The sequence below is a fragment of the Pelodiscus sinensis genome, chromosome 4 (assembly GCF_049634645.1).
Source record: "Pelodiscus sinensis isolate JC-2024 chromosome 4, ASM4963464v1, whole genome shotgun sequence".
Taxonomy (NCBI): Eukaryota; Metazoa; Chordata; order Testudines; family Trionychidae; genus Pelodiscus; species Pelodiscus sinensis.
The window spans coordinates 61,828,921-61,851,104 of record NC_134714.1 but is presented as its reverse complement, the minus strand read 5'-3'; the positions used below and the strand labels follow the sequence as shown (position 1 = coordinate 61,851,104).

At 52.7% G+C, this 22,184-nt stretch overlaps 1 long non-coding RNA gene across 1 annotated transcript in view; it reads right to left on the bottom strand.

Moving 5' to 3' along the window:
- The window catches only part of LOC112546697 (uncharacterized), a 43,507-nt gene extending 23,885 nt beyond the window's left edge, over positions 1-19,622 (bottom strand). Inside the window, exon 1 of the long non-coding RNA XR_012903428.1 lies at positions 19,521-19,622. This is a non-coding gene — a long non-coding RNA (uncharacterized LOC112546697). The remainder of the gene's footprint in view (positions 1-19,520) is intronic.
- Positions 19,623-22,184: the final 2,562 nt, after the last annotated feature.

Here is a 22,184-nt window from a genome sequence, read left to right as displayed (position 1 = left end):
TGCCTAAAGGACAGAAGGAGGACGAGCATAGAAAGAGAGGGGAAGACGGAAGGCTTTACTATAGTGACCACTAGGGTGCGGCTTTAAGAGAAACAGAACAGGAAAAGAAAGACAGTGAGAAGAGACAGAAATAAAGACAGGGGCACCTGTAAAATACACAAGAGACTGAGGGGAAGCAGAGAATGAGGTGGGTTGCTGCCTAAAGGGGCAGCCACGTTTACAAGAGGGAGAAAAGGGGTGTTACATGGGGTTCCTACCAAATACAGGGCACTGCGGACAGACGAATAACGGAGCCTAATTTGCCTAAAGGACAGGAGGAAGACAATAATAGGAAGAGAGGGGAAGTGGGAAGGCTTTACTTCAGTGGCTACTAGGGAGCGGCTCTAGGAGAGACAGAACAGGAAAACAAAGATAGTGAGGAAAGACAAAAAGAAAGACAGGGGCACTTGTAGCAGGTAAAGGGTTGGGGCAACTTGGCTCCCTGACTATATCGCAGCTTGTAGTGGCCGTTAGGGAACATGGACACCCCTGCGGCGTCATCACCCTTTGTTGCCCCTAATCCCCGTTATGCAGCAGAGCTGCCCCGCCACTCCTCCTGCGCCTTCTCTTTCCCATACCGGGCGTCATGCAGTGTAGCTACCCTTTTCCCCTCTCAGTCTGCGGCCTCATAGACTTTAAGGTCAGAAGGGACCGATATGATCATCTAGTCTGACCCCCTGCACAGTGCAGGCCACAGAGTCTCACCTACGCCTCTTAGAATAATCCTCTCACCTATATCTCAGATATTGAAGCCTTCAAATACTTTGAAGGCCCCAACATGCAGAGAATCCTCCAGCTGTGATCTGTGCCCTATGCTACAGAGGAAGGCGAAAAACCTCCAGGGTCTCTGCCAATCTACCCTGGAGGAAAATTCCTTCCCGACCCCAAATATGGCGATCAGCTAAACCCTGAGCATGTGGGCAAGACTCATCAGCCAGACACCCAGAAAGTTCTCTATAGTAACTCCTATCATCCCTCCAATGACCTATTTCCCACTGATAATGGCCCCTACAGCCCGTTGACTCTGAGGAAGGGAAAGGGCAGCTATCCTGCGTAAAGCCCATTACAGGAGACAGAAAGCCCAAGGGGAGCTCGGGGCGGCAACGCTGAGGAGCGGGGAACAGGGCCAGCAGAGAGAAAAGAGGGGAAGGAAGTGGCCCATCTGGTTTAAAAAAAAAAAAAGAGCTAAGGGGCCAGAGGTGGTGGTGGAAAGGTAGAGAGGGGCAGCTAGATAATACAGAAAGGGCGTGAGGGGAAAGAGGGACAGAGGGAAAAGAAGGCAGCAACGCCACCAAAGGGGCCGCCCGAGTCAAAGAGGGTTAAAACGGAGACAGAGTAAAGGAAAACAAAGACAAAGACAGAAAGACAGACAGGGGCACCTGTAAAATACACAAAGGCCTGAGGGGAAGCAGAGAGGGAGATGGCTTGCTGACTAAGGGGCAGCCACGTGTACAGATGGGAGGAAAGGGGTGGTACGTGGAATTTCTACCAAATACCGGGCACTGTGGACAGACGAATAACGGAGACTACTTTGCCTAAAGGACAGGAGGGGGACCACAATAGGGAAGAGGGAAGGCTTTACTTCAGTGGCTACTAGGGAGCGGCTCTAGGAGAGACAGAACAGTAAAAGAAAGAGTGAGAAGAGTCAGAAAGACCAAAAGAAAGATAGGGGCACATGTAGCAGGTTAAGGGTTTGGGCAACGTGGCTCCCTGAGTGGCTCCCTGAGTATATCGCAGCTTCTAGTGGCCGTTAGGGAACATGGACACCCCTGTGGCCTCACCACCCTCTGTTGCCTCTAATCCCCGTTATGCAGCAGAGCTGCCCCGCAACTCCTCCTGCGCCTTCTCTTTCCCATACCACGAGTCGCGCAGTATAGCTACCCTTTTCCCCTCTCAGTCTGCGGCCCCTACAGCCCGTTGACTCTGAGGAAGGGAAAGGGCAGCTATACTGCGTAAATCCCATTACAGGAGACAGAAGGCCCAAGGGGAGCTCGGGGCGGCAATGCTGAAGAGCGGGGAACAGGACCAGCAGAGGGAGAGGAGGGGAAAGAAGTGGCCAATCTGGTTAAAAAAAAAGTGCTCAGGGGCCAAAGGTGGTGGCGGAGAGGTAGAGAGGGGCACCTACATAATTGAGAAAGGGCGTGAGGGGAAGGAGGGAGAGGGGGAAAAGAAGGAAACAAGTCCATCCAAAGGGTTGCCGGAGTGAAAGAGGGTTAAAGTGGAGACAGAGAACAGGAAAAGAAAGAAAGGCCTGAGGGGAAGCAGAGAAGGAGGTGGGTTGCTGCCTGAGGGGCAACCAAGTGTACAGGAGGGAGAAGAGAGGTGTTACATGGCGTTTCTGCCAAATACAGGGCACTGTGGAAAGACCAATTACGGAGCCTATTTTGCCTAAGGGACAGGAGGAGGACGAGACTAGAAAGAGAGGGGAAGACGGAAGGCTTTACTACAGTGACCACTAGGGTGCGGCTTTAGGAGAAACAGAACAAGAAAAGAAAGACGGTGAGAAGAGACAGACAGAAAGACAGGGGGGCACCTGTAAAATACAGCTAGGCGTGAGGGGAGCAGAGAAGGAGGTGGGTTGGTGCCTAAGGGGCAGCCACGTGTACAGGTGGGAGGAAAGGGGTGATACGTGGAATTTCTACCAAATACTGGGTACTGTGGACAGACGAATAACGGAGATTACTTTGCCTGAAGGACAGGAGGAGGACCACAAGAGGAAGAGAGGGAAGAGGGAAGGCTTTACTTCAGTGGCCACTAGGGAGCGGCTCTAGGAGAGACGGAACAGGAAAACAAAGACAGTGAGAAGAGACAAAAGGAAAGATAGGGGCACCTGTAGCAGGTAAAGGGTTTGGGCAACGTGGCTCCCTGACTATATCGCAGCTTGTAGTGGCCGTTAGGGAACATGGACACCCCTGTGGCCTCATCACCCTCTGTTGCCTCTAATCCCTGTTATGCAGCAGAGCTGCCCCGCAACTCCTCCTGCGCCTTCTCTTTCCCATACCACGAGTCGCGCAGTATAGCTACCCTTTTCCCCTCTCAGTCTGCGGCCCCTACAGCCCGTTGACTCTGAGGAAGGGAAAGGGCAGCTATACTGCGTAAAGCCCATTACAGGAGACAGAAGACCCAAGGGGAGCTCGAGGCGGCAATGCTGAAGAGCGGGGAACAGGACCAGCAGAGGGAGAAGAGGGGAAGGAAGTGGCCAATCTGGTTAAAAAAAATAGCTCAGGGGCCAGAGGTGGTGGCGGAGAGGTAGAGAGGGGCAGCTACATAATGCAGAAAGGGCGTGAGGGGAAGGAGGGAGAGGGGGAAAAGAAGGCAACAATTCCATCCAAAGGGGCGCCAGAGTGAAAGAGGGTTAAAGCGGAGACAGAGAACAGGAAAAGAAAGAAAGGCCTGAGACGAAGCAGAGAAGGAGGTGGGTTGCTACCTGAGGGGCAGCCACGTGTACAGGAGGGAGAAGAGAGGTGTTACATGGCGTTTCTACCAAATAAAGGGCACTGTGGAAAGACGAATTACGGAGCCTATTTTGCCTAAAGGACAGAAGGAGGACGAGCATAGAAAGAGAGGGGAAGACGGAAGGCTTTACTATAGTGACCACTAGGGTGCGGCTTTAAGAGAAACAGAACAGGAAAAGAAAGACAGTGAGAAGAGACAGAAATAAAGACAGGGGCACCTGTAAAATACACAAGAGACTGAGGGGAAGCAGAGAATGAGGTGGGTTGCTGCCTAAAGGGGCAGCCACGTTTACAAGAGGGAGAAGAGAGGTGTTACATGGGGTTCCTACCAAATAGAGGGCACTGCGGACAGACGAATAACGGAGCCTAATTTGCCTAAAGGACAGGAGGAAGACAATAATAGGAAGAGAGGGGAAGTGGGAAGGCTTTACTTCAGTGGCTACTAGGGAGCGGCTCTAGGAGAGACAGAACAGGAAAACAAAGATAGTGAGGAAAGACAAAAAGAAAGACAGGGGCACTTGTAGCAGGTAAAGGGTTGGGGCAACTTGGCTCCCTGACTATATCGCAGCTTGTAGTGGCCGTTAGGGAACATGGACACCCCTGCGGCGTCATCACCCTTTGTTGCCCCTAATCCCCGTTATGCAGCAGAGCTGCCCCGCCACTCCTCCTGCGCCTTCTCTTTCCCATACCGGGCGTCATGCAGTGTAGCTACCCTTTTCCCCTCTCAGTCTGCGGCCTCATAGACTTTAAGGTCAGAAGGGACCGATATGATCATCTAGTCTGACCCCCTGCACAGTGCAGGCCACAGAGTCTCACCTACGCCTCTTAGAATAATCCTCTCACCTATATCTCAGATATTGAAGCCTTCAAATACTTTGAAGGCCCCAACATGCAGAGAATCCTCCAGCTGTGATCTGTGCCCTATGCTACAGAGGAAGGCGAAAAACCTCCAGGGTCTCTGCCAATCTACCCTGGAGGAAAATTCCTTCCCGACCCCAAATATGGCGATCAGCTAAACCCTGAGCATGTGGGCAAGACTCATCAGCCAGACACCCAGAAAGTTCTCTATAGTAACTCCTATCATCCCTCCAATGACCTATTTCCCACTGATAATGGCCCCTACAGCCCGTTGACTCTGAGGAAGGGAAAGGGCAGCTATCCTGCGTAAAGCCCATTACAGGAGACAGAAAGCCCAAGGGGAGCTCGGGGCGGCAACGCTGAGGAGCGGGGAACAGGGCCAGCAGAGAGAAAAGAGGGGAAGGAAGTGGCCCATCTGGTTTAAAAAAAAAAAAAGAGCTAAGGGGCCAGAGGTGGTGGTGGAAAGGTAGAGAGGGGCAGCTAGATAATACAGAAAGGGCGTGAGGGGAAAGAGGGACAGAGGGAAAAGAAGGCAGCAACGCCACCAAAGGGGCCGCCCGAGTCAAAGAGGGTTAAAACGGAGACAGAGTAAAGGAAAACAAAGACAAAGACAGAAAGACAGACAGGGGCACCTGTAAAATACACAAAGGCCTGAGGGGAAGCAGAGAGGGAGATGGCTTGCTGACTAAGGGGCAGCCACGTGTACAGATGGGAGGAAAGGGGTGGTACGTGGAATTTCTACCAAATACCGGGCACTGTGGACAGACGAATAACGGAGACTACTTTGCCTAAAGGACAGGAGGGGGACCACAATAGGGAAGAGGGAAGGCTTTACTTCAGTGGCTACTAGGGAGCGGCTCTAGGAGAGACAGAACAGTAAAAGAAAGAGTGAGAAGAGTCAGAAAGACCAAAAGAAAGATAGGGGCACATGTAGCAGGTTAAGGGTTTGGGCAACGTGGCTCCCTGAGTGGCTCCCTGAGTATATCGCAGCTTCTAGTGGCCGTTAGGGAACATGGACACCCCTGTGGCCTCACCACCCTCTGTTGCCTCTAATCCCCGTTATGCAGCAGAGCTGCCCCGCAACTCCTCCTGCGCCTTCTCTTTCCCATACCACGAGTCGCGCAGTATAGCTACCCTTTTCCCCTCTCAGTCTGCGGCCCCTACAGCCCGTTGACTCTGAGGAAGGGAAAGGGCAGCTATACTGCGTAAATCCCATTACAGGAGACAGAAGGCCCAAGGGGAGCTCGGGGCGGCAATGCTGAAGAGCGGGGAACAGGACCAGCAGAGGGAGAGGAGGGGAAAGAAGTGGCCAATCTGGTTAAAAAAAAAGTGCTCAGGGGCCAAAGGTGGTGGCGGAGAGGTAGAGAGGGGCACCTACATAATTGAGAAAGGGCGTGAGGGGAAGGAGGGAGAGGGGGAAAAGAAGGAAACAAGTCCATCCAAAGGGTTGCCGGAGTGAAAGAGGGTTAAAGTGGAGACAGAGAACAGGAAAAGAAAGAAAGGCCTGAGGGGAAGCAGAGAAGGAGGTGGGTTGCTGCCTGAGGGGCAACCAAGTGTACAGGAGGGAGAAGAGAGGTGTTACATGGCGTTTCTGCCAAATACAGGGCACTGTGGAAAGACCAATTACGGAGCCTATTTTGCCTAAGGGACAGGAGGAGGACGAGACTAGAAAGAGAGGGGAAGACGGAAGGCTTTACTACAGTGACCACTAGGGTGCGGCTTTAGGAGAAACAGAACAAGAAAAGAAAGACGGTGAGAAGAGACAGACAGAAAGACAGGGGGGCACCTGTAAAATACAGCTAGGCGTGAGGGGAGCAGAGAAGGAGGTGGGTTGGTGCCTAAGGGGCAGCCACGTGTACAGGTGGGAGGAAAGGGGTGATACGTGGAATTTCTACCAAATACTGGGTACTGTGGACAGACGAATAACGGAGATTACTTTGCCTGAAGGACAGGAGGAGGACCACAAGAGGAAGAGAGGGAAGAGGGAAGGCTTTACTTCAGTGGCCACTAGGGAGCGGCTCTAGGAGAGACGGAACAGGAAAACAAAGACAGTGAGAAGAGACAAAAGGAAAGATAGGGGCACCTGTAGCAGGTAAAGGGTTTGGGCAACGTGGCTCCCTGACTATATCGCAGCTTGTAGTGGCCGTTAGGGAACATGGACACCCCTGTGGCCTCATCACCCTCTGTTGCCTCTAATCCCTGTTATGCAGCAGAGCTGCCCCGCAACTCCTCCTGCGCCTTCTCTTTCCCATACCACGAGTCGCGCAGTATAGCTACCCTTTTCCCCTCTCAGTCTGCGGCCCCTACAGCCCGTTGACTCTGAGGAAGGGAAAGGGCAGCTATACTGCGTAAAGCCCATTACAGGAGACAGAAGACCCAAGGGGAGCTCGAGGCGGCAATGCTGAAGAGCGGGGAACAGGACCAGCAGAGGGAGAAGAGGGGAAGGAAGTGGCCAATCTGGTTAAAAAAAATAGCTCAGGGGCCAGAGGTGGTGGCGGAGAGGTAGAGAGGGGCAGCTACATAATGCAGAAAGGGCGTGAGGGGAAGGAGGGAGAGGGGGAAAAGAAGGCAACAATTCCATCCAAAGGGGCGCCAGAGTGAAAGAGGGTTAAAGCGGAGACAGAGAACAGGAAAAGAAAGAAAGGCCTGAGACGAAGCAGAGAAGGAGGTGGGTTGCTACCTGAGGGGCAGCCACGTGTACAGGAGGGAGAAGAGAGGTGTTACATGGCGTTTCTACCAAATAAAGGGCACTGTGGAAAGACGAATTACGGAGCCTATTTTGCCTAAAGGACAGAAGGAGGACGAGCATAGAAAGAGAGGGGAAGACGGAAGGCTTTACTATAGTGACCACTAGGGTGCGGCTTTAAGAGAAACAGAACAGGAAAAGAAAGACAGTGAGAAGAGACAGAAATAAAGACAGGGGCACCTGTAAAATACACAAGAGACTGAGGGGAAGCAGAGAATGAGGTGGGTTGCTGCCTAAAGGGGCAGCCACGTTTACAAGAGGGAGAAGAGAGGTGTTACATGGGGTTCCTACCAAATAGAGGGCACTGCGGACAGACGAATAACGGAGCCTAATTTGCCTAAAGGACAGGAGGAAGACAATAATAGGAAGAGAGGGGAAGTGGGAAGGCTTTACTTCAGTGGCTACTAGGGAGCGGCTCTAGGAGAGACAGAACAGGAAAACAAAGATAGTGAGGAAAGACAAAAAGAAAGACAGGGGCACTTGTAGCAGGTAAAGGGTTGGGGCAACTTGGCTCCCTGACTATATCGCAGCTTGTAGTGGCCGTTAGGGAACATGGACACCCCTGCGGCGTCATCACCCTTTGTTGCCCCTAATCCCCGTTATGCAGCAGAGCTGCCCCGCCACTCCTCCTGCGCCTTCTCTTTCCCATACCGGGCGTCATGCAGTGTAGCTACCCTTTTCCCCTCTCAGTCTGCGGCCTCATAGACTTTAAGGTCAGAAGGGACCGATATGATCATCTAGTCTGACCCCCTGCACAGTGCAGGCCACAGAGTCTCACCTACGCCTCTTAGAATAATCCTCTCACCTATATCTCAGATATTGAAGCCTTCAAATACTTTGAAGGCCCCAACATGCAGAGAATCCTCCAGCTGTGATCTGTGCCCTATGCTACAGAGGAAGGCGAAAAACCTCCAGGGTCTCTGCCAATCTACCCTGGAGGAAAATTCCTTCCCGACCCCAAATATGGCGATCAGCTAAACCCTGAGCATGTGGGCAAGACTCATCAGCCAGACACCCAGAAAGTTCTCTATAGTAACTCCTATCATCCCTCCAATGACCTATTTCCCACTGATAATGGCCCCTACAGCCCGTTGACTCTGAGGAAGGGAAAGGGCAGCTATCCTGCGTAAAGCCCATTACAGGAGACAGAAAGCCCAAGGGGAGCTCGGGGCGGCAACGCTGAGGAGCGGGGAACAGGGCCAGCAGAGAGAAAAGAGGGGAAGGAAGTGGCCCATCTGGTTTAAAAAAAAAAAAAGAGCTAAGGGGCCAGAGGTGGTGGTGGAAAGGTAGAGAGGGGCAGCTAGATAATACAGAAAGGGCGTGAGGGGAAAGAGGGACAGAGGGAAAAGAAGGCAGCAACGCCACCAAAGGGGCCGCCCGAGTCAAAGAGGGTTAAAACGGAGACAGAGTAAAGGAAAACAAAGACAAAGACAGAAAGACAGACAGGGGCACCTGTAAAATACACAAAGGCCTGAGGGGAAGCAGAGAGGGAGATGGCTTGCTGACTAAGGGGCAGCCACGTGTACAGATGGGAGGAAAGGGGTGGTACGTGGAATTTCTACCAAATACCGGGCACTGTGGACAGACGAATAACGGAGACTACTTTGCCTAAAGGACAGGAGGGGGACCACAATAGGGAAGAGGGAAGGCTTTACTTCAGTGGCTACTAGGGAGCGGCTCTAGGAGAGACAGAACAGTAAAAGAAAGAGTGAGAAGAGTCAGAAAGACCAAAAGAAAGATAGGGGCACATGTAGCAGGTTAAGGGTTTGGGCAACGTGGCTCCCTGAGTGGCTCCCTGAGTATATCGCAGCTTCTAGTGGCCGTTAGGGAACATGGACACCCCTGTGGCCTCACCACCCTCTGTTGCCTCTAATCCCCGTTATGCAGCAGAGCTGCCCCGCAACTCCTCCTGCGCCTTCTCTTTCCCATACCACGAGTCGCGCAGTATAGCTACCCTTTTCCCCTCTCAGTCTGCGGCCCCTACAGCCCGTTGACTCTGAGGAAGGGAAAGGGCAGCTATACTGCGTAAATCCCATTACAGGAGACAGAAGGCCCAAGGGGAGCTCGGGGCGGCAATGCTGAAGAGCGGGGAACAGGACCAGCAGAGGGAGAGGAGGGGAAAGAAGTGGCCAATCTGGTTAAAAAAAAAGTGCTCAGGGGCCAAAGGTGGTGGCGGAGAGGTAGAGAGGGGCACCTACATAATTGAGAAAGGGCGTGAGGGGAAGGAGGGAGAGGGGGAAAAGAAGGAAACAAGTCCATCCAAAGGGTTGCCGGAGTGAAAGAGGGTTAAAGTGGAGACAGAGAACAGGAAAAGAAAGAAAGGCCTGAGGGGAAGCAGAGAAGGAGGTGGGTTGCTGCCTGAGGGGCAACCAAGTGTACAGGAGGGAGAAGAGAGGTGTTACATGGCGTTTCTGCCAAATACAGGGCACTGTGGAAAGACCAATTACGGAGCCTATTTTGCCTAAGGGACAGGAGGAGGACGAGACTAGAAAGAGAGGGGAAGACGGAAGGCTTTACTACAGTGACCACTAGGGTGCGGCTTTAGGAGAAACAGAACAAGAAAAGAAAGACGGTGAGAAGAGACAGACAGAAAGACAGGGGGGCACCTGTAAAATACAGCTAGGCGTGAGGGGAGCAGAGAAGGAGGTGGGTTGGTGCCTAAGGGGCAGCCACGTGTACAGGTGGGAGGAAAGGGGTGATACGTGGAATTTCTACCAAATACTGGGTACTGTGGACAGACGAATAACGGAGATTACTTTGCCTGAAGGACAGGAGGAGGACCACAAGAGGAAGAGAGGGAAGAGGGAAGGCTTTACTTCAGTGGCCACTAGGGAGCGGCTCTAGGAGAGACGGAACAGGAAAACAAAGACAGTGAGAAGAGACAAAAGGAAAGATAGGGGCACCTGTAGCAGGTAAAGGGTTTGGGCAACGTGGCTCCCTGACTATATCGCAGCTTGTAGTGGCCGTTAGGGAACATGGACACCCCTGTGGCCTCATCACCCTCTGTTGCCTCTAATCCCTGTTATGCAGCAGAGCTGCCCCGCAACTCCTCCTGCGCCTTCTCTTTCCCATACCACGAGTCGCGCAGTATAGCTACCCTTTTCCCCTCTCAGTCTGCGGCCCCTACAGCCCGTTGACTCTGAGGAAGGGAAAGGGCAGCTATACTGCGTAAAGCCCATTACAGGAGACAGAAGACCCAAGGGGAGCTCGAGGCGGCAATGCTGAAGAGCGGGGAACAGGACCAGCAGAGGGAGAAGAGGGGAAGGAAGTGGCCAATCTGGTTAAAAAAAATAGCTCAGGGGCCAGAGGTGGTGGCGGAGAGGTAGAGAGGGGCAGCTACATAATGCAGAAAGGGCGTGAGGGGAAGGAGGGAGAGGGGGAAAAGAAGGCAACAATTCCATCCAAAGGGGCGCCAGAGTGAAAGAGGGTTAAAGCGGAGACAGAGAACAGGAAAAGAAAGAAAGGCCTGAGACGAAGCAGAGAAGGAGGTGGGTTGCTACCTGAGGGGCAGCCACGTGTACAGGAGGGAGAAGAGAGGTGTTACATGGCGTTTCTACCAAATAAAGGGCACTGTGGAAAGACGAATTACGGAGCCTATTTTGCCTAAAGGACAGAAGGAGGACGAGCATAGAAAGAGAGGGGAAGACGGAAGGCTTTACTATAGTGACCACTAGGGTGCGGCTTTAAGAGAAACAGAACAGGAAAAGAAAGACAGTGAGAAGAGACAGAAATAAAGACAGGGGCACCTGTAAAATACACAAGAGACTGAGGGGAAGCAGAGAATGAGGTGGGTTGCTGCCTAAAGGGGCAGCCACGTTTACAAGAGGGAGAAAAGGGGTGTTACATGGGGTTCCTACCAAATAGAGGGCACTGCGGACAGACGAATAACGGAGCCTAATTTGCCTAAAGGACAGGAGGAAGACAATAATAGGAAGAGAGGGGAAGTGGGAAGGCTTTACTTCAGTGGCTACTAGGGAGCGGCTCTAGGAGAGACAGAACAGGAAAACAAAGATAGTGAGGAAAGACAAAAAGAAAGACAGGGGCACTTGTAGCAGGTAAAGGGTTGGGGCAACTTGGCTCCCTGACTATATCGCAGCTTGTAGTGGCCGTTAGGGAACATGGACACCCCTGCGGCGTCATCACCCTTTGTTGCCCCTAATCCCCGTTATGCAGCAGAGCTGCCCCGCCACTCCTCCTGCGCCTTCTCTTTCCCATACCGGGCGTCATGCAGTGTAGCTACCCTTTTCCCCTCTCAGTCTGCGGCCTCATAGACTTTAAGGTCAGAAGGGACCGATATGATCATCTAGTCTGACCCCCTGCACAGTGCAGGCCACAGAGTCTCACCTACGCCTCTTAGAATAATCCTCTCACCTATATCTCAGATATTGAAGCCTTCAAATACTTTGAAGGCCCCAACATGCAGAGAATCCTCCAGCTGTGATCTGTGCCCTATGCTACAGAGGAAGGCGAAAAACCTCCAGGGTCTCTGCCAATCTACCCTGGAGGAAAATTCCTTCCCGACCCCAAATATGGCGATCAGCTAAACCCTGAGCATGTGGGCAAGACTCATCAGCCAGACACCCAGAAAGTTCTCTATAGTAACTCCTATCATCCCTCCAATGACCTATTTCCCACTGATAATGGCCCCTACAGCCCGTTGACTCTGAGGAAGGGAAAGGGCAGCTATCCTGCGTAAAGCCCATTACAGGAGACAGAAAGCCCAAGGGGAGCTCGGGGCGGCAACGCTGAGGAGCGGGGAACAGGGCCAGCAGAGAGAAAAGAGGGGAAGGAAGTGGCCCATCTGGTTTAAAAAAAAAAAAAGAGCTAAGGGGCCAGAGGTGGTGGTGGAAAGGTAGAGAGGGGCAGCTAGATAATACAGAAAGGGCGTGAGGGGAAAGAGGGACAGAGGGAAAAGAAGGCAGCAACGCCACCAAAGGGGCCGCCCGAGTCAAAGAGGGTTAAAACGGAGACAGAGTAAAGGAAAACAAAGACAAAGACAGAAAGACAGACAGGGGCACCTGTAAAATACACAAAGGCCTGAGGGGAAGCAGAGAGGGAGATGGCTTGCTGACTAAGGGGCAGCCACGTGTACAGATGGGAGGAAAGGGGTGGTACGTGGAATTTCTACCAAATACCGGGCACTGTGGACAGACGAATAACGGAGACTACTTTGCCTAAAGGACAGGAGGGGGACCACAATAGGGAAGAGGGAAGGCTTTACTTCAGTGGCTACTAGGGAGCGGCTCTAGGAGAGACAGAACAGTAAAAGAAAGAGTGAGAAGAGTCAGAAAGACCAAAAGAAAGATAGGGGCACCTGTAGCAGGTTAAGGGTTTGGGCAACGTGGCTCCCTGAGTATATCGCAGCTTCTAGTGGCCGTTAGGGAACATGGACACCCCTGTGGCCTCACCACCCTCTGTTGCCTCTAATCCCCGTTATGCAGCAGAGCTGCCCCGCAACTCCTCCTGTGCCTTCTCTTTCCCATACCGCGAGTCGCGCAGTATAGCTACCCTTTTCCCCTCTCAGTCTGCGGCCCCTACAGCCCGTTGACTCTGAGGAAGGGAAAGGGCAGCTATCCTGCGTAAAGCCCATTACAGGAGACAGAAAGCCCAAGGGGAGCTCGGGGCGGCAACACTGAGGAGCGGGGAACAGGGCCAACAGAGAGAAAAGAGGGGAAGGAAGTGGCCCATCTGGTTTAAAAAAAAAAAAAAGAGCTAAGGGGCCAGAGGTGGTGGCGGAAAGGTAGAGAGGGGCAGCTAGATAATACAGAAAGGGCGTGAGGGGAAAGAGGGACAGAGGGAAAAGAAGGCAGCAACGCCACCAAAGGGGCCGCCCGAGTCAAAGAGGGTTAAAACGGAGACAGAGTAAAGGAAAACAAAGACAAAGACAGAAAGACAGACAGGGGCACCTGTAAAATACACAAAGGCCTGAGGGGAAGCAGAGAGGGAGATGGCTTGCTGACTAAGGGGCAGCCACGTGTACAGATGGGAGGAAAGGGGTGGTACGTGGAATTTCTACCAAATACCGGGCACTGTGGACAGACGAATAACGGAGACTACTTTGCCTAAAGGACAGGAGGGGGACCACAATAGGGAAGAGGGAAGGCTTTACTTCAGTGGCTACTAGGGAGCGGCTCTAGGAGAGACAGAACAGTAAAAGAAAGAGTGAGAAGAGTCAGAAAGACCAAAAGAAAGATAGGGGCACCTGTAGCAGGTTAAGGGTTTGGGCAACGTGGCTCCCTGAGTATATCGCAGCTTCTAGTGGCCGTTAGGGAACATGGACACCCCTGTGGCCTCACCACCCTCTGTTGCCTCTAATCCCCGTTATGCAGCAGAGCTGACCCGCAACTCCTCCTGTGCCTTCTCTTTCCCATACCGCAAGTCGCGCAGTATAGCTACCCTTTTCCCCTCTCAGTCTGCGGCCCCTACAGCCCGTTGACTCTGAGGAAGGGAAAGGGCAGCTATACTGCGTAAAGCCCATTACAGGAGACAGAAGGCCCAAGGAGAGCTCGGGGCGGCAATGCTGAAGAACAGGGAACAGGGCCAGCAGAGGGAGAAGAGGAAAAGGAAGTGGCCAATCTGGTTAAAAAAAAAGAGCTCAGGGGCCAAAGGTGGTGGCGGAGAGGTAGAGAGGGGCACCTACATAATTGAGAAAGGGCGTGAGGGGAAGGAGGGAGAGGGGGAAAAGAAGGAAACAAGTCCATCCAAAGGGCCGCCGGAGTGAAAGAGGGTTAAAGTGGAGACAGAGAACAGGAAAAGAAAGAAAAGGCCTGAGGGGAAGCAGAGAAGGAGGTGGGTTGCTGCCTGAGGGGCAGCCAAGTGTACAGGAGGGAGAAGAGAGGTGTTACATGGCGTTTCTACCAAATACAGGGCACTGTGGAAAGACCAATTACGGAGCCTATTTTGCCTAAGGGACAGGAGGAGGACGAGAACAGAAAGAGAGGGGAAGACGGAAGGCTTTACTACAGTGACCACTAGGGTGCGGCTTTAGGAGAAACAGAACAAGAAAAGAAAGACGGTGAGAAGAGACAGACAGAAAGACAGGGGCACCTGTAAAATACACAAGAGACTGAGGGGAAGCAGAGAAGGAGGTGGGTTGCTGCCTAAAGGGGCAGCCACGTTTACAAGAGGGAGAAAAGGGGTGTTACATGGGGTTCCTACCAAATACAGGGCACTGCGGACAGACGAATAACGGAGCCTAATTTGCCTAAAGGACAGGAGGAAGACAATAATAGGAAGAGAGGGGAAGTGGGAAGGCTTTACTTCAGTGGCTACTAGGGAGCGGCTCTAGGAGAGACAGAACAGGAAAACAAAGATAGTGAGGAAAGACAAAAAGAAAGACAGGGGCACTTGTAGCAGGTAAAGGGTTGGGGCAACTTGGCTCCCTGACTATATCGCAGCTTGTAGTGGCCGTTAGGGAACATGGACACCCCTGCGGCGTCATCACCCTTTGTTGCCCCTAATCCCCGTTATGCAGCAGAGCTGCCCCGCCACTCCTCCTGCGCCTTCTCTTTCCCATACCGGGCGTCATGCAGTGTAGCTACCCTTTTCCCCTCTCAGTCTGCGGCCTCATAGACTTTAAGGTCAGAAGGGACCGATATGATCATCTAGTCTGACCCCCTGCACAGTGCAGGCCACAGAGTCTCACCTACGCCTCTTAGAATAATCCTCTCACCTATATCTCAGATATTGAAGCCTTCAAATACTTTGAAGGCCCCAACATGCAGAGAATCCTCCAGCTGTGATCTGTGCCCTATGCTACAGAGGAAGGCGAAAAACCTCCAGGGTCTCTGCCAATCTACCCTGGAGGAAAATTCCTTCCCGACCCCAAATATGGCGATCAGCTAAACCCTGAGCATGTGGGCAAGACTCATCAGCCAGACACCCAGAAAGTTCTCTATAGTAACTCCTATCATCCCTCCAATGACCTATTTCCCACTGATAATGGCCCCTACAGCCCGTTGACTCTGAGGAAGGGAAAGGGCAGCTATCCTGCGTAAAGCCCATTACAGGAGACAGAAAGCCCAAGGGGAGCTCGGGGCGGCAACGCTGAGGAGCGGGGAACAGGGCCAGCAGAGAGAAAAGAGGGGAAGGAAGTGGCCCATCTGGTTTAAAAAAAAAAAAAGAGCTAAGGGGCCAGAGGTGGTGGTGGAAAGGTAGAGAGGGGCAGCTAGATAATACAGAAAGGGCGTGAGGGGAAAGAGGGACAGAGGGAAAAGAAGGCAGCAACGCCACCAAAGGGGCCGCCCGAGTCAAAGAGGGTTAAAACGGAGACAGAGTAAAGGAAAACAAAGACAAAGACAGAAAGACAGACAGGGGCACCTGTAAAATACACAAAGGCCTGAGGGGAAGCAGAGAGGGAGATGGCTTGCTGACTAAGGGGCAGCCACGTGTACAGATGGGAGGAAAGGGGTGGTACGTGGAATTTCTACCAAATACCGGGCACTGTGGACAGACGAATAACGGAGACTACTTTGCCTAAAGGACAGGAGGGGGACCACAATAGGGAAGAGGGAAGGCTTTACTTCAGTGGCTACTAGGGAGCGGCTCTAGGAGAGACAGAACAGTAAAAGAAAGAGTGAGAAGAGTCAGAAAGACCAAAAGAAAGATAGGGGCACATGTAGCAGGTTAAGGGTTTGGGCAACGTGGCTCCCTGAGTGGCTCCCTGAGTATATCGCAGCTTCTAGTGGCCGTTAGGGAACATGGACACCCCTGTGGCCTCACCACCCTCTGTTGCCTCTAATCCCCGTTATGCAGCAGAGCTGCCCCGCAACTCCTCCTGCGCCTTCTCTTTCCCATACCACGAGTCGCGCAGTATAGCTACCCTTTTCCCCTCTCAGTCTGCGGCCCCTACAGCCCGTTGACTCTGAGGAAGGGAAAGGGCAGCTATACTGCGTAAATCCCATTACAGGAGACAGAAGGCCCAAGGGGAGCTCGGGGCGGCAATGCTGAAGAGCGGGGAACAGGACCAGCAGAGGGAGAGGAGGGGAAAGAAGTGGCCAATCTGGTTAAAAAAAAAGTGCTCAGGGGCCAAAGGTGGTGGCGGAGAGGTAGAGAGGGGCACCTACATAATTGAGAAAGGGCGTGAGGGGAAGGAGGGAGAGGGGGAAAAGAAGGAAACAAGTCCATCCAAAGGGTTGCCGGAGTGAAAGAGGGTTAAAGTGGAGACAGAGAACAGGAAAAGAAAGAAAGGCCTGAGGGGAAGCAGAGAAGGAGGTGGGTTGCTGCCTGAGGGGCAACCAAGTGTACAGGAGGGAGAAGAGAGGTGTTACATGGCGTTTCTGCCAAATACAGGGCACTGTGGAAAGACCAATTACGGAGCCTATTTTGCCTAAGGGACAGGAGGAGGACGAGACTAGAAAGAGAGGGGAAGACGGAAGGCTTTACTACAGTGACCACTAGGGTGCGGCTTTAGGAGAAACAGAACAAGAAAAGAAAGACGGTGAGAAGAGACAGACAGAAAGACAGGGGGGCACCTGTAAAATACAGCTAGGCGTGAGGGGAGCAGAGAAGGAGGTGGGTTGGTGCCTAAGGGGCAGCCACGTGTACAGGTGGGAGGAAAGGGGTGATACGTGGAATTTCTACCAAATACTGGGTACTGTGGACAGACGAATAACGGAGATTACTTTGCCTGAAGGACAGGAGGAGGACCACAAGAGGAAGAGAGGGAAGAGGGAAGGCTTTACTTCAGTGGCCACTAGGGAGCGGCTCTAGGAGAGACGGAACAGGAAAACAAAGACAGTGAGAAGAGACAAAAGGAAAGATAGGGGCACCTGTAGCAGGTAAAGGGTTTGGGCAACGTGGCTCCCTGACTATATCGCAGCTTGTAGTGGCCGTTAGGGAACATGGACACCCCTGTGGCCTCATCACCCTCTGTTGCCTCTAATCCCCGTTATGCAGCAGAGCTGCCCCGCAACTCCTCCTGCGCCTTCTCTTTCCCGTACCGCGAGTCGCGCACTATAGCTACCCTTTTCCCCTCTCAGTCTGCGGCCCCTACAGCCCGTTGACTCTGAGGAAGGGAAAGGGCAGCTATACTGCGTAAAGCCCATTACAGGAGACAGAAGGCCCAAGGGGAGCTCAGGGCGGCAATGCTGAAGAGCGGGGAACAGGGCCAGCAGAGGGAGAAGAGGGAAAGGAAGTGGCCAATCTGGTTAAAAAAAAGAGCTCAGGGGCCAGAGGTGGTGGCGGAGAGGTAGAGAGGGGCAGCTATGCAATGCAGAAGGAGTGTGAGGGAAAGGAGGGAGAGAGGGAAAAGAAGGCAGCAACGCCGCCAAAGGGGCCGCCGTAATCAAAGAGGGTGAAAATGGGTGTTCTGCTGCTCTGGGGGTGCCATGGGCTATAAAAAGCGAAAGCAGGGACGGGCAATGTCCAGTACCTAAGTGGCACTGTGGACAGCACAATGTCAAAGACAAAAGGGCCTTCATTTTGCCTAATGGGCACTAGGAGGAGAATAGGAAAAGAGGGGAAGAGAGAAGAAGGCTGTTCTTCACAGTAGCCACTAGGGTGTGGCAGAGCGCAGGAAGCTGAGAGGAATCCTTAAATCTCCTCACACACAGGAAGCACGGGCGAGGTCAATGCCCTAAAAGGCCGTAGGGGAAGAGAAGAGTCAAGGGGTAAACGTGCTGGCTATGCAGGCTAATAGGCAACAGAGGCAGAGGGTGGCAAAGAAAGGCCGAGCAATGTGCTGGGCATTAGGTGCCGGAGAAGATGAAATGCTCAACGCCTCAAGATCCTGAGGTGGAGGAGAGAGATCAAGGGGGAAAAGGCACCAAGGCTGCCTCAGGGGCTCCAGGGGCACAAGAGGATTCCAGGGGGTTAAGTGGCCCTGGTGGGCGCTAGGGCAGCAGAGAGATAAAGCAGGGACAGGGCACTCCTAACACCTAAGAGGCGCTGTGGATAGACCAATAATGGTGCCCACTATGCCTAATGGGCACGAGGAGCTCAATAGGAAAAGAGGGGAAGAGGGAAGGCCGTACTTCTCTGTGGCCACGACGGAGCATCTCTAGGGGACAGAGGGGAGAAAGAGAAAGACAATGGGAAAAGACCAAAAAAGATAGGGGCAACCTGTAAATTGCACAAAGACCTGCGGGGAAGCAGAGAGGGAGGTGGGAGAAAAGGGAACAAGGCTGCCTAAGGGGCAGGCAAGGTGTAGAGGAGGGATTAGGGACATCAAGGAGCTCTGGGGTGGTTAACGACCGGAAAGGTCGTAGGGGGAGGAGTGGAAGAAAGGGTTGGCTATGGAGGCTAACGGGTAATAGATACAGAAGCAGGCAAAGAAAGAGCAACCGAGTGGCTGGGCTTTCTAATGGGGTCTATAGAGTAGGGAAGAGAGAGAGAAAGAAAGAGAAAAACACTTATATAATGTACGAAGGGCCTAAGGGGAAGCAGAGAGAGGGGGAAGGCGGCAGTAAAGCCGCGTAAGACGTCGCCAGGCTCCAAAGGTTATAATGGGTTTATGCTGACCTGGGGGGCCCTATGGGCCATGGAGAGTGAAAGCAGCAACAGAGCATGTCTAGCACTTTATTGACATTTTGTGGAGAACACCATGTGTAAGAGAAAAGGGCGTCCATTTTCCCTAATGGACAGTAGGAGGAGAAGAGAGGCTATGCTTCACTAGGGCCACTAGAGTGAAGCTGAGAGCAACAAGGCTACTGGGGTGCTTATATCATCTCAGAAAGACTAGAGAGCTGAGGATCAAGGACGGATGTGGCAGGAGAGGAGGCAAGTGTGGAGAGGAGAGGTTATGGAGCATAATGGGCAATACGGGCAGAAGAATGCGCAGAGAGGAACAAAATCCCTGACCTGTATAATAGGCACCAGAGAAATCGAAGGCATAGGGGGGAATCTAAGTAATTCAGGAAAGGCCTGAGGGAAAGGAGAGAGCAAAGGGGGAAAAGGACGCAATCTATAATACAGAGGGAGAAAGGAGGCGGAGGGGAAACGTGGCTGCCATATTTTATGAAAGGCATCAAGGTTAGCAAACAATCAAGGGGGAGAGCGGTGGCTAAACTGCTTCACATGCAATAAGTGTAAATAGAGACGGAAAAAGGGAAAATACAGCAATACTGCAAAATGAGCACTAAGAGTAAGGAATGGGGGAAGGAAGAGACATACCGAATAATGGGTGCTACGTGCTATAGAGGGAATAAAGTGGGAACATGGGGAAAGGGATGGCAGGAGCAGCAGAGGGTGGTTAAAAGGAGTAAGCGGCAGTTACGCAGTGGAAGGGTATGAGAGCCAGCAAAAAGGGAAAATGGGAAAGGAGAAGCTACACTGCATGCCTGAATAAAGGGACAAGAGAGGAAGAGGGAAAGGGTGGCAACATCCTATTACAGACACTATAGGTAGCAAATGCCATAGAGTGGAAGGGGCATCAAATGGGCACAAATGGCAGGAAGAGTGAGGAAGGATAAGGGAAGCCTTACCACAATTCTTCTGCTGTTGTCCACAGTGATTATGCGCCAATTCCATTATCGCCTTAAGTTCTGGGAATCACGTTCCATCTTAAGAAACTGCAGGAAGCCCGGAGAAGAAGAAAACTGGCTGAAAATCTAGAAATGAGCACCTATGCAGAAAGAAGGGACTACAAGCACAATGGACACAAGGAGCAACAGACAGGCAAGGGGGAAAGAGACATCTACATTTTGTAAGAGGTAGCAGGGGCACGAGAGGATCACAAGAACCAATTATGCTGCCCTGATGGGCACTAGGAGCAGTGGAAAGTGAAAGAGGGGGAAAAGGCACTTCTATTGCATGAAAGGCACCTCTGAGGGCAGGAAAGGGAAAGGGTCGGCTATTCCCGCATAATGGACACTAGAGGGAGGACAGGGCAGAAGGAAGGTCATGCTTCACAATGGCCAGCAGGGGACAGCACTGTTTGAGAAGGGGAGGTTTCGCTAACACTGCCTAATGGCAAAGGGAGAAAATGGCGGCTACACTGAACAAAGTCCACTGAGGCAACAGAGGGCGAGGAGCTGAAAAGTAGGCTGTGCGGAATAATGCCCACTGGAGAAAGCAAAGGAAGAAAGGGGGCGGAGAGACAGGGAGAGACAGCTACATGGAAAGAAGGATATATGAGGACAGGCACAGTGTAAAGCGGAGAAGGCTAGGCTGCAAAACATGCACTAGGGATATGCAGACAGCGAGAAGGAGAGGAAGAGCCAGCAGACGGTAAAAGTACTGCGAATCCACACAATGGGCACTAGAAGTAGCTGACTCAGGAGGGGAAAGGATGCCTAAACTGCACTGTGAGGAAGAAAATGAGGAAGGAGGGAGTATATGTTCCATGGACACTAGGGGCAAGAGAGAGGAAAGGGGGAAAAGGATGTTTACGCTTCGAAAAAGGTACCGGAGACAGGAGAGGATTACTACAGAGATTTATGGTGACTTGGAGGACACTTGGGGACAACGGGGGCATTGGAGGAAGCATAGGAAGAAAGGAGCGGAGAGGCAGGGAGAGACACCTACAAGAGACGAAGGACACGAGGACAGGCACATAACGGGGAGGAGGAGCAAAGGACTGCAGAGACAGAAAGGGACGCTTATACAGTTCAAGGGGAAATCAAGGCAACAGAGGGGAAAGCGGGGAAAAGAACCGCCAGAGTTCGAGACGGACACTAGAGAGCGCCGAGTCGTGACGCACAGGAAGAAAGGGGGGGGTGAAGGGAAGGGCAAGGAGGGTCTATAGGGACCTTTATGCTGCCTTAAGGGGGCACTTGGGGCAGCCCTACGTGAGAAGTTCTGTTTCTAATGCCTAAGAGGTACCACTGAGGGCAGAGAAGTGCAAAAGGGAGGCCTACCCTGCATAATGGACACTAAAGAGGCTGGGGCGGGGGTGGGGGGGAGAGGAAGGGTTTACCTCACTCTGGCCACTAGGTGGGGCACCGCTGGAGAAGGGACGGGTCACTTACACTCCCCAATGGACACTAGGGGCAGCAGAGAGTTAAGAAGGGGAAAGTCTCCCACAGTACGCTGCTGCTCCCAGTGCCCACTAAGCTCCATCGCCCACCGCCTAAGTCCCTCTCCAGGGCATTCTGGCTGTTAGGCAGTACATCTGCCTTTTCCCCTCCTCAGAGCCAACGAGCATTAGAGCTAGCAGAGGGAGGAGGGGAAAGAAGCCGTTCTAATGCCTAAGAGGCACCACTCAGGGCAGAAAACTGAAAGGGGAACGGGCGTCATTCCCCCACAATGGGCGCTAGCAGAAGGAGGGGGGGGGGCAGAAGGCCATGCGGCACAGCGGCCAGTAGGGGGCGGCACTGGTTGGAAAAGGCAAGGGGTCACTTATGCTATCTAATGGACACTAGAGGCAGCAGAGAATTCAAGAGGGAGAAGACTCCCCCTCCCACCTGCTTCTAGTGTCCCCTGGGCACAGAGACCCCTCCCTCCTCCTCCTCCTCCTCCCTTTCACCCTCTCCATGCTGTAGTGGGCGATATGCAGTACAGCTGCCCTGTCCCCTCCTCAGAGTCAACGGGCAGTAGGGGCGGCAGACTGAGGAGGCGGACAGGCCGCTAAACTACATTAGAACACCGACTAGGGCACGCAGAGGATCAAAGGGCAGCGAGGGAGGTTAGGCTGAGTAACAGGCAACAGATTCTTAAGCGAGAAAAGAGGGAAAAGGAGGGCCCATATTTCATAACGGGCACAGGGGCAAAAAGGGGGCAGCTATATTGCAGAGAGTGAAGGGGGACAAAGGACGACTATACCACGCTACACCAACTAAAGGGAGAGGGAGAGCGGGAGGGAGAGGGAGAACAAGTGGAGACAGGGGACCTTACGTTACACCTCACCAAGTCTAAGTATGGCTCAAAGCAAAGTAGAAAAAAGGGGGGTTACAGGCCTAATGGATCATGAGGGCAGGAGAGGGAGAAAGGGGTGGCTATACTGACTAAGAGGCTTTAGGGGCACCAGTAGAGGAAACAGGCAGCTTTCCTACATAACGGGGAGGAGGGGCAAAAACTGAGCAGACAGAAGGGGACGCTTATACAGTTCAAGGGGAAATCAAGGCCACAGAGGGGAAAGTGGGGAAAAGAGTTGCCAGAGTTTTTAACGGACACTAGAGAGAGCCAAGCGTGAAAGGGAGGAGAGGCAG